Source organism: Heteronotia binoei, chromosome 15 (assembly GCF_032191835.1).
Source record: "Heteronotia binoei isolate CCM8104 ecotype False Entrance Well chromosome 15, APGP_CSIRO_Hbin_v1, whole genome shotgun sequence".
Classification (NCBI taxonomy): domain Eukaryota; kingdom Metazoa; phylum Chordata; class Lepidosauria; order Squamata; family Gekkonidae; genus Heteronotia; species Heteronotia binoei.
The window spans coordinates 20,254,505-20,267,817 of record NC_083237.1 but is presented as its reverse complement, the minus strand read 5'-3'; positions in this window follow the sequence as shown (position 1 = coordinate 20,267,817).

Here is a 13,313-nt window from a genome sequence, read left to right as displayed (position 1 = left end):
TGTGTTGGAGCTATTGAATGAGATGTCTCTAGGAGAGAAAGGAGACACATGAGCAAATCCTGGAAAGAAAGGCTGTAAGCAATAACTGAATTAAAAGGGTGCAATGTACAATGAATAAAGTGCTGGAATGTAAAGCAATGCTGTAAAATAAAACAAACTTACTGTTTGAAAATGTATGATAAACTATGTAACTAAACTATGTGACTATTGTAAAAACTGGACTGAGATGTAACAATTTCTAAAAAAAACTGCAAATGTTATGCTATGTGTAAGGAAAAACCTGAAATCTGTAACAAGTCTGTAAGCAAATGTGAATTGAAAAATATGTGCGCTTGTATTGAAATGATATGGTACTGTGTGTTAAGAACAAGTCAGGGAAACAAGCCAGAAAAAGATAAGGCAAGTGCTCAGTCTGGGCGGAGAGCCAACTGATAACAATGAGCTTGCAGGTTAATTGGCAAGCAGAGCAAAATGTGTGTGCGTTAACACAAGTGTTCAAAAGGATGGAAGTAACTGAACTGTAATGTATATATGGAAAGCTATGTAATCTATATATTGGTGAAGAAATAATCAATATGTATAAGCAATGTTGTAATGGATGGATGTCAGCACCACTATAACCTGAGGAGGGGTGTCAGTCAGTCAGTCAGTCAGTTTATTGCGGCTCTAAGCCAATCGACAGCAACAACACAACTCATCAATAACAGTACAACACAACACCAAGTTGAAATATAACATAACAATATAAAACTTGTACATCCATCAAAGTGGTAATAAAATTAGCTGACGTAGGCAACACTTAACTAAAAGCATCTTCTTTCAAATACAGACAGCATTAAATTTCTTCCTGTCAAGGTCGGTAACATATAGAAACTTAGCAAGATCCAAAGAAAGTTGATCACTCCCATCCCCTAAGAGGAAGTAAATGGTTTGGGCCTGATTTAAAGATTCAGCTAGCATTAGATGGTTCCGCAAAAGTCTGTACCTTGCCTCTGTATGGAAAAGACAGTTCAGAATAAGGTGGGAAACCGTATCGACCTCCTCCAGGCCGCACAGACAGATCCTGTCTTCTAACGGGATCTTGTGGAAACGCCCCCTCAGTACTGCTGTGTCCAGAATGTTCAGGCGTGCCAAGGACAGCATCCGCCTGATCTTAATTGGCTGTATCTTTTCTAGATACCTGGCACATTTAAGGTCACTTGTAAAAAGGGTTGGGATGTACATCCCCCCAACTTTGGCCAGAGATTGTTTTAACTCCAATTCCAGTAATCGGTCTCTGATAATTTCTTTTGCCCCGTTCTTGAACATGAGGGCTAGGGAGTCAATATTCAGATCACATTCCTCTAATTTGGAATTTAATTTCCTCAACCAATTGCTGACAAATGAGTCGTAGAAGATTTGGTGTACAATGTCATCCGGATTGGCCAGCACTCTTAACAGGAGACTCAAACCTCTATTCCACATTACTGTGGAGAGGCTTGGAAGCCCCGTTTCCAGCCTGTTTGCAATAGATGAGGCATATTTTGGCACCTGAAGGATACATCGTACAAACTTCGATTGAACCATCTCCAATTTGGTTATTTTGTTATACAGGAAAATCTCAGCTCCGTACATTAATTGGGGTATAACCTTAGCGTTATAAACCTTAATCGCCGCTAAGGCGTTATAAGCGCCCTTGGAGGTGTAAAACTCCTGCAGAGCGAGCGCCGTGCGTTGGGCGTTACAGTGTACGTTATCAATGTGCCCTTGGTAAGATCCTGTGTGATGAAAAACAACCCCCAGATATTTATATGTTTTAACTTGTTTCAGTTTTCCATCATTAAAACGCCAATTCATTTCTCTAAATCTTTTGGTGAAGACTATAATTTTAGACTTGTCCCTGTTAACGACTAGATCTGTGTCCAGACCAAAGAGGGAAAGCATCTTAAGCGACCTGCGTAAACCAACTTGGGTTCTTGACAGTAGTAACACGTCGTCTGCATACATCAAGATGGGCACAGCAATCTTCCTGATCTTAGGGGGATGCACACCGGGGTCAGTAAAATACCCTACAATGCTATTAATATATAAATTAAAAAGTTGCGGGGCTAGTATACAAACTTGTTTGACACCTTTACTTGTTTGAATTGGATGTGTCAGATGACCTTGAGGTGTGCATTTTACCTGCATACTAGAAGGGGGTCACTATTATGTGTAAACAGACAGCTTATAGCATGTGCTGCAAAACAGAAAGTAGATCTAGAGGCTTAGATGATCTACCTGACAGCAGGTGGCTGGCTGCCAGAAGTCTTACATCAGCCAGCAGAGTCAGCATGACACAGCAAGTTGCTGATTGGCTGTCCCATGTATAAATGTACAGAGCAACAGTGGTGATTGTGGGTTAAAGGAGTTGGAGTGCAGTGGAGCATATTGTCAGTCAGGAGAGTGAGTTGGTGTAAATAAATGTATATAGTGGTTTTACAGCTACTGTGTACAGCCTTCATTCTTGCGTCGCTAAGCATCACCCTCTTGGTCTCTCTACGTGCATCGACACAGACAGCATAGATGTGTGTAAAGTGTCATGAAGTTACAGCCAACTTATGGTGACCCCAGCAAGGGGCTTTCCTGTCAAGTGAGAAGCAGAGGAGGTATTCCATGGTATCCTCTGCAGTCTTTCTTGGAACTGACCCTTCTTCGATTCCAAAATCTCATGAAATTGGGCTGTACCATGCCACCTTCAACACCTTTTCCAGAATTTTTTTTGAGGGGGGCAAGGGCATTTAGCATGTTAGTGCTTACTTGTGACGAAATCTGCTAGGTGGATTGGGCTGTGCAAAGGAATTGAGGAGCTTCTTGTTGTGTATGGGGACTCAAAAGAGGACTGAATTGGATATTCCTGCTGGGCTCATTGGAGCCATATGAACGGAGCTTGGGGACTTGGGAACAATGGGCAGTAGGATCCAAATCCCTTCTGCCATACAGCAATCACAAGCCCCTGCTGGTTTGAATGACCCAACAGCGTGCTTGCACAGGAACCCTGAGTTGTATATAGTTGGCCCCGTTAGCCCAGTTCACCAGTATTGTTAGTGCAGCCACCTATCATGCTGTATTTAATAGAGCTGTTTGTCTCAACCACCTCGCCTCTTCAATGCATAGAACCCACTATATTATGTTGCTGTTCTTTTGTTTTGACTGAGCAGCTGACATATGCAGGGGTTGTTTTGTAAAAAAATAGGTGGTGGGGCTCATTAACATAACTCATTAGCATATGCTGCACCTTCACCAGTCAAAAGCAACCCAACGCAAGAAAGGAGAGCCCTGGGTGAGTGAGGCCTGCTTGGGTTGGCTAGAGATCCAGGCAATCCAAGCAGGCCTCGTTCACCTAGGGCTCTCCTTGGCTGCCCCCCCCCCCAGTCAAAAGGCCAGCAAAAACCCACCGCTCAAAATCACATAAGAAGTGGAAAAAGGGTGGTGCAGGCTTCTCTAGGGGTTAATGAGGAGCCCACCCCCCATCTCTCCTACCAGAGCTGACAGGGCACAACCAATTGTCTGGTCAGGCTGGATAAATTGGGGAAGGGGCATTGCCTGGTGACACCCCTCTTGTAGCTATGGGTCTTGTGGTCTTCCCTCCATCAGATAGCCCAAGGGTGGCCAACAGTAGCTCTCCAGATGTTTTCTGCCTACAACTCCCATCAGCCCCAGCCATCAGCCATGCTGGCTGGGGCTGATGGGAGTTGTAGGCAAAAACATCTGGAGAGTTACTGTTGGCCACCCCTGATATAGCCTATACTACATCAAATAACATGTCAGCACTATAAAATGTTTCCACAAGATCCAGGATCACCAACTCTGGCCTAGGAAAATTCTGGAGATTTGGGGGCAGTGCTATAGTGAGGTCAGAAGTTGGAAAGGAGATCCAATACCATATAATTCACTCCCTGAAGGCACCATTTTCCCCAGGGGACCTGATCTCTGTAGTCCTGAGGCAGGGCCGATGCGTGGGATTAGGCAAAGTAGGCAGTCGCCTAGGGCGCCACCTGGCCTAGGGGCACCACTGAGTGCCCCCTCCCTGACGCATGCATCTGGCTCCTGACCATTGTAACCTTGTCCTCTCCCATCACCAAGCTGCCCTCAACAAAGCCAAGCCCCACCCCCACTCCCCGATGTGTGACTTGGCCTCCCACCTCATCCTATCCTGCCACCTTCCTTCCTAACATGGCCGTCAAGCACCTATTCTCACAATTTTTTTATAACATCACTTTTTTTTTTTTGAAATTGCAAATCAGTAAATTAAAAATGTGAAAAGTTTCAAGTTTGGCTCTCTTCAATTTCCCTATGTTTTTTAATACTGGGAGGGGGGGCACTAGTGGGTGATTCACCCAGGGCACCAGAAAGCCTAGCACCAGCCCTGCTGAGGTCAGGTGTAATACTGGAAGAACTCCAGTCCCAGCCTTGGGGTTAGCAACACTAATAAGAGCCAATACAAAGCACATAAAAGAATCATCATCAGCAGTAAAGTTGGACTGGAACAGGGAGGTCCAGCTTCTAATTTTTTCTCTCGATTTCAGGGTTGCTGTAAAAATAAAATGGAGGTGGGGAGAACCATTTTGGTCCCCCAAACTACTTTAAGGAATGGAAGAATAACAATGTGATAGGAAAAAAGGGAAAGGAACACATCAGCTCCTCTCTAGGAGTCAGTTCAAAAAACAAGAAAAAGGCTTTTTTGTCAAAGTTAGTACAGAGTTCAATTTCTACAGAGGAAATAATCTCCTCTTGCAATCCTGCCAATCACTGTAATTTCTTCTCCATGACAAACCTTCCCAAAGGGGGAAGGAAGCCACCAAGAGGGAAATCTGAAAATAGTCATTAAACCCCCATGGCCACTGACTGCTGGCAGAAGGGATAAGAGGCAAGCAGGTCTCTTTCACTTCAAGCTAGGATAGGTTGTTCATGCGTGAAATCTGACCCTGCTCCATCTCAACTAGCACTGAAGGCATCTCTTTATAACAGTTGATAGAATGTAGGCTGGTATAGTTCTCTTTAAGAAAGGAGGCTGGTGGATGTAGTCACTATCCTAGGTAGCCATAAAGTTGTAGATGGTCACAGAATGGGGACATTGGTCGTGGTAATATATCTGTTTGTTCCCATGATTAAGACTGTAAATGCTTTGCCATGCTTTCTAAAGGATCCTCTCCCTGTTCCACACGAATGGTCCCAGGCAGGGGACGTCCTTGTTGGTGGAATTCTTTCCCAGATACATCAGCAAAGTTACAGACTTTCTTTTACACAACACCCTTCAAAAAATTTATTTGAAGTTCCAACGTAAGTTTTTCTTTTCACTCTGCATATCACCTTTGCTAGAACTTAAACCCTAACTATATTTGATATACAAGAGAGAATATTTCTAAGTAATAAAACCTATGTTTGGTTCACCTTACCTCTTCACCCTATCATTTTCTCAGTCTTGGCCATTACTGCTTGGAGTCATTTTTGTGAGGTTCAAAGGTTTCATAAATGTTTTATATTTGTATATGTGCAGTTTGATGTGCAGATTAACCCTGCTCTTTGGGTTTGCATTCCATAGCTGATTTTTTTTCCCTATGAGTGCTTTCTTATGGGTGTCTTTTTAAAAAAAAAATTCTGGTCATGTTGCATGTGGTGTAAGCAAGGTATGTCTTTGTAAGCACTTTGAGCCCTTTATTCTGGGAGGAAATTGGGTGAAGAAAGAAATAGAAGGCCAAAAGCCCGAAATGCAGACAGTGATTTTTCAGTGGTAACTACCATACTATATTAAGTAAGTAAATAAGTATGTAAGCAAGCGAGTAATAAATTTTATTGTATATAGCCATTTGCTTTTACAAGTTAAAATGTACTTACAGCCCTAGGATTTCTGATATAACATCCATCTCTAAAAATTCTCATTTGGACTCAAAAGTTACATATCATTTCATATGACTGCTTTCTTAGATACCTCAGTTGCTCTGATTTTCCTAGAGTGCTATCCTGTAGGAGACAAAGGAATCTACATCTGACAGCATAAATATTAATTTGTCAGAACTGGAAAGAGAATAAAGTCTCTAATGTCCTAGCCAGGAATTTGTTTCTATGCTCCCAGTATAAAGGGCAAAGCAAAAACATAGTGAAGATCCGTTTGTACTTTTTGCATGGGACAAAGTTTGATTAGGAAGTTCTTACACATATTTATTTTCTCTTCATGTTAATGCAATGGATTATATGGCTGTCTACACTATTGGATCAAGTGAATAATTTTGAAATAGGCAATAGCATTGCAAGTGATCATTGCCCTCTAAACATCTTTCGTTTCTGGCAAATCCCTTGTGGAGGATCTGATTTCCATAGATCTGATAAAAACCTTTCCCAACTGATGGCTGCCAATATTACCTAAACTATTCCATAATATCAAGGTTGGCCATGATTTAGAAAGGCTGCTGTCCCCAAGTTGAAAACCAGTATGCCCGCATTCTGTGAAGAACACACAATAGGTAGGGATCTGAAGTATTCTGCTTGGGCAGAAGAGAAAAGATTTTGTTAACTGCCTGAAAACTAAGGAGGACCCAGAATGGTCCACAATTGCGATAAAATTGTTTGGTAACTGATAGGATTCTCCAGTTAACAAGCATTTAATTCTATTTACAGAATAGTGATGAAGTTCTTCCAACATGTCCTGGCATTAGTATTTACAGTCAATCAGGTCAATCAGAATCCAAAGATGCTGCCCAACCTTACACTTGGTTTCCACATCTATGACAGCAATTATGATGCCAGGATGACCTATCGGACCACTCTGGACTTGCTCTTTAGAGCACAGAGATTTGTCCCCAGCTACAAATGTGACCTCCAGAATAATCTGATAAGTGTCATCGGAGGACTGAAGGGTGATATCTCGGACTATATGACACACATCTTAGGCCTCTACAAGATTCCACAGGTAAAAGGTAAAGGTAGTCCCCTGTGCATTATCAACCCATGAAGTGATGTCACATCACGTCATTTTCTTTGCAGACTTTTTATGGGGTGATTTGCAATTGCCTTCCCTAGTCATCTACACTGTTCCCCCAGCAAGCTGGGTACTCATTTTACCAACCTCAGAAGGATGGAAGGATGAGTGAACCTTGAGCTGGCTACCTGAACCCACGGGATCAAACTCAGGTCATGAGCAGAGCTTGGACTGCAGTACTGCAGCTTGCCACTCTGTGCCATGGGGCTCATATTGCACAGGTAGGATGCCTGCATGGTGGCATGTATCAGAGGATAATATAGATTCCAGCGGGGTGTCTGTGTTAGCCTGCAGCAATGAAAAAAAGTTGGCAGAACTTCTGAAGGAGTGTACTTTTTTAACTGCAGGCAATTTCACTAGAGATGCAAATGTCTTCAGATGAAAAATAGAATGCTATCAATATATCTCATTCCTAATGGCTGACAGCCTGCATAAAATGTTGTATGGATGAGACGCCGAACTGGATATGTTAATGATGAGATTAAGGGAGGGCAACCTACAGGATTGTAAAAAAACATGGTACCCACTGTATCTATGGATAAATAGTATGGGAATTGATACGAGAAACCTGAAACGGTGTTTCGGATCTACCCCTCCAGCTCCAGGGGAAGGGGGGATAGGTGAAGGGTATTGATTGTATATTGTCTTTGTGTATATGTATGGTGAAGGTATTATTGTATTTATGTGTTGTCAATAAAAGGGTTTTTTTTAAAAAAATGTTGTATGAATGAGAGCTAGTTAGGTATATTGGTTAGAGTGCTAAAATAAGGAGGAGACCTGGGTTCAAACCACTGTTCAGCTATGATGTTGATTGGGTGACTTTGAGTCAAGCACTCTCTCTCACAAACTTATCTATCCTTACCTTAACATATATATGAAGAAACACAAAATAGTAAACTGTAGGTGAATCATTAGAAGCAGGGAGGTTTACACCATTTCCTCTATTGTATAACCACCGGAGATGGAGTGTTCAGACAGTCCTTCCACATTGATCTTATTGAATGATCTTAGCTTCTGGGTGGCTAGTTGTGACTGATGGACTTATCATTCATGAATCTGTCTTTAAAGCAATTTACACCATCCCTACATCTACTGGAACTGAATTTCACCATTTATTAATCGTTGTTTTTTTTTAAAACAGTTTATTGATAACATATGGTTACACTATCTAATTATATTCTTGCTATCTCTAACCCATATGATATTTTCAATCCCCCCTCCCTCCGTAAATAGACTCCTGCCGAGGTTATATATTTAAATTCAATTATAAAAGTACCCTTAACCCATCAGAATTCAATATCTTTCTTTTCTCACATTCGTATTAAAAAATTGTCCAATGTCTTTTTACATTCCACTCTTGTTCCCTATATCCTCTAAATTTCTTCCACTCCTTTTTGAAAACATCCAGATCATAGTCTCTTAAAGGTCTTGTTAATTTGTCCACCTCACTCCATGATAAAATTTTCACAATCCAGTCCCATTTCTCTGGTATTTTTTCTTGTTTCCACAGCTACGCATACAATATCCTAGCAGCTGAAAGCAAATACCAAATTAAAGCTCTTTCTTCTTTTGGAAATTTTTCCATTTGTAATCCAAGCAGAAAAGTCTCTGCAACTTTCTTAAAGTCGTATCCCAAAATTTTAGAAATTTCTTGTTGTATCATCTGCTAAAACTTTTTCGCTTTTTCACAGGTCCACCACATATGGTAAAAAGAACCCTCATGTTTTTTACATTTCCAACATCTATTCGGCATCTTATTACTCATCTTAGCCAGTTTTTTCGGAGTCATATACCACCTATACATCATCTTAAAACAATTCTCTTTAATGTTCTGACATTGATATTTTCATCGAGTTCTTCCAAAAATACTCCCATGTATCCATTTGTATTTCTCTATTCACATTAATTGCCCATTTAATCATTTGAGATTTTACTACTTCTTCTTCTGTAGACCATTTCAGTAGTAGTTTGTATACTTTCGATATTAATTTTTCGTTATCTCCAAGCAGAACCCTTTCCAATTCTATTTGTTCACGTCTAATTCCATCAGATTTAGTATCATTTTCCATCAAACTTTTTATTTGTTGCATTTGAAACCAGTCATACTTGTTGTTTAGTTCTTCTGCAGACTTTAATTCAACTTTATCACCTTGAATCTTTAGCAGTTGATTATATGACATCGCTCTTTCTTCATCAGATTCAGCTGTCATTTTTATTACTTCGGCTGGCACTATCCAGAGCGGCTTTCTCTCATCACCATATTTCTTATATTTTATCCAGGTGTTTAGTAAGCTATTTCTAATATAGTGGTGAGAAAAAAGACCGTCCATCTTATTTTTCCCATTGTACAGATAAGCGTGCCAGCCGAATTTATTCCCGTGAGCTTCTAACCATAAAAGCTTTTTATCTAACAGCATTATCCAGTCTTTAATCCATGTCAAGCAAATTGCATCATGATACAGTCTTAAGTCCGGAAGCTGAAAACCTCCTCTCTCCTTAGCATCTGTTAAGATTTTCATCTTAATCCTTGGTTTCTTCCCGGCCCATACAAAATCCGAGATCTTCTTTTGCCATTTGGTAAATTGTTTGCTATCCTTCACAATTGGAATGGTTTGGAACAAATACATTATTCTTGGCAAAATATTCATCTTAATTGCAGCAATCCTGCCCAGCAAGGACAAGTTAAGTCTGTTCCATTTCATCAAATCTTTGTCCATCTTACACCATAGCTTTTCGTAGTTGTTTTTAAACAAATCAATATACTTCATAGTTATTTCTAAGCCCAGATATTTAACCTTAGAGGTAACTTCACATCCCGTCAAAGTCTGCAATTCTATCTATTTGGTTGCATATTTTTACAGAAGAATTTCGACCTCTTTGTTTATATACAATCCTGCTATTTCTCCATATTCTTTTATTTTAGCTAACAACAAAGGTATCACTTGAATCGGATTCTCAATTATAAACACAATATCATCTGCAAATGCTTTATATTTATAAGAAAATCCTCTGATTTTTAAATCCTTCTCTTTATCCTTTTGTATTTGTTGCAATAGAATTTCAAGAGTCATTATAAACAGCAATGGTGAAAGCGGGCATCCTTGTCTTGTACCTTTGCTCACCTTCATTTCTTTTGTAAGATCTGCATTTACACACAATTTTGCATATTGTTCTGTGTATATTGCTTTCATCATCCTTACACAATGTTCCCCCACCATTTATTAATTGTTGAGTAGAAAATTTCTAAGTGATCAAGCAACAGTATTTTAACATTACCTTCTTGGTCAGTTTTGAAGGCAGTAGGAAAGAAAAAAATAAAGTCATCTGGGGGCAAGAAAGAACAAGATTGACTAAAGATTGACTGTTGAGTGTAATAACATGCAAGGAATGGGAAGTATATTTAAGCAGAAGACACTATTAGACATAATCCCAAAACTTGAGAGCTTCCAAGCATTCTGGATTTTTAATTCTAACAAATTTGCCAATTCCTACAGAAAATGTTTAGTGCAAAACCAGAGAATATCCATCTACACATTCCTTCCTCCTCCTATGTTTCTAGGAAATGTTTCCTTTCCTTCCAGCTCACCTATGGGTCCTTTGCCCCAGAGAAGAGGGATACAAAAGGGTTCCCTTCCTTTTACCGCATGCTCCTAAATGAATCTCATCAGTATACGGCTTTGATTCAACTGCTTCTTCATTTTGGATGGATGTGGGTTGGACTTTTTGTTTTGGATGATGATACTGGAGACCATTTCATAAAGGTTGTGGAGCCATTACTCACCCAAAATCGAGTCTGTTTGTCATTCACAGGAAGAATCCCAAGGCAATGCAGTGCTGAAATTCTGGCTGATTGTTATAATTTATTGGGAGATCTCTATTTACCTTTCATTGAAAGCAAAGCCAACACTTTTATCCTCTATGGAGAAATTTGGTCTATTAATGCGATCAACTTTCTCCTGTTATTAGGATATCCGGGATATATTGACAATATGTCCTTTAGAAAGGTGTGGATTATGATGGGCCAGATTGATTTTGCATCAACAGGTACTATGAATTCTGATTTCCAATTCTTCCAAGGTGCAATTTCCTTCCAAATGCACTTCAAAGAATTCCAAGGTTTCCAGGAATATCTGCAAACCAAAAAACATTACTGGACAAGAGAAAATGGTTTCCTCAAGGACTTCTGGGCACAAGCGTTTGACTGTTCCTTTCCAGATCCTACAGAGCCAGTGGATGTCAATGAAACATGTACTGGGGAGGAGAGGCTGGAGAGCCTTCCTCAGACATTTTTTGAAATGCACATGACTGACCACAGTTATGGTATCTCTAATGCTGTCTATGCTGTGGCACATGCTTTGCAGGCAATGTCTTCCTCCTATCAAAGAAAAACTGTGGGGCTTCAAAACATTGAACTTCAAGGTCTTCAGGCTTGGCAGGTAATGTCTTCAGTGCGGGATTATTTCCCTTTCATGAACAGATTAAGACAAGGTGTGGCAGGACCCCACTTTCTCTTTTTAAAAAAGGTATTGTGGATTTTAGCTATCTATGAAACTTGGTGGCTTCCCCTTTCCTTTTAGACTTGACCTGCTTCCACTCTGTGATGCTTCTCCATGTATCCTTCATATTCCTGTGGATTCAGAAGCAACAGAGCATAAATTCCTGGGCCTCAGTTCCTCACGGCTGCCTGTTCCTTTATCACTGGCAAATCTGTTGGGGCACTTTTATTGGTAATTAAAAGATCACTGTAGTTCATGAAAATTATAACTACTTGCCATGATCCAACTGCTTCCATTCAGGGTTTTTTTGTAGCAGGAACCCCTTGCATATTAGGCCATGCCCCCCTGATGTAGCCAATCCTCCTGGAGCTTGCAGTAGGCCCTGTATGAAGAGCCCTGTAAGCTCCAGGAGGATTGGCTACATCAGGGGTGTGTGGCCTAATATGCAAAGGGGTTCCTGCTACAAAAAAAGCCCTACTTCCACTGAATTCCCAGATTTTATTTAAGTCCATTGGCATTTTTCATGGAAATCCGGGGATTTAGAGAGACTAGTTCATCATGGCAATAGATTTTTACAAACAGGGAACCTGCAAAGACTGGTGGGGGAGAATCTCATTTCCCCTTCCCCCACTATTTCCTCCTTCCTCCCCTGAAACTGCCAAACCCATTACCCTTTTCGTACTTCTTTCCTTCCTTCCCATCTACCTGCCAACCTACCTTTTACCTGTCTTCCAACATCAGCTTTATTTATTATTTTGATGGATTTATACTTCACCGTTCTCCACAATGGAGACCCTAAGCAACTCACTTCATTACCTTATCCTCCAAATCCTAAGAACCAAACGACCTGGGGCCCCCCACCTCTCTACTAGCCTGTCCTGCCGCCGTCCCTGAAAGGAGAAAGAGGGAGGAGAGGAGGCAGTCTTCCTGAATGTGTCCTGCTGTCTCAAAGGGGTGAAGGAGGGAAGAAGAGACATCTCATGTAACCAATAAGCCAGCCACCTCTTTTCTTATATCACACATGGCTAGGAAAGTCACTGCTTCTCTTGCTTTGATCTTGTAGACTGAGCCAGGCAGCTCTGCTGCTTCTAGGGTTGCCAAGTACCATTCAAGAAATATCTGGGGACTTTGGGGGTGGAACCAGGAGACATTGGGGGTGGAGCCAGTTACAAGGGTGTGACAAGCATAATTGAACTCCAAGGGAGTTCTGGCCATCACATTTAAAGGGACCGCACACCTTTTTAAATGTCTTCCTTCCATAGGAAATAATGAAGGATAGGGGCACCTTCTTTTGGGGCTCATAGAATATGACCCCCTGGTCCAATCATTTTGAAACTTGGGGGGTACTTTGAAGAGAGGCACTAGATTCTATACTGAAAATATGGTGCCTCTACCTCAAAAAACAGCTCCCCCAGAGCCCTCAAAACCTCAAGATCAATTCCCCATTATACCCTATAAGAATCTATCTCCACATAGGGAATAATGAAGTGCTCAGTAGATGTTTCCCTCTCCCCCCCCCCTTTTCTGGTGACTCTGAAGCAAGGGATTGGCCTCTCTACTCATGAGTTGCTGCCAACTTCTTCAAGGTAACACAGACACACCATCCCAAGAGGAAGCCTTTCCAATGGGAGACTGCAGCCTCCAGAGGTGCAAAGGCACATGGTCCTCTGGGGGCGGGGCTTCCCCCCCACTGGCCAGCTGACTGGGGGAAGGAAGCAGCCTGGGAAAGTGGGGTTGGCAAGCCTAGCTGCTTCTCTTGCCTTGTGAAGGAATTGGGTGGATCAATTGGGGCTGCTCAGCTTTCCTTACCTGAAACAGGC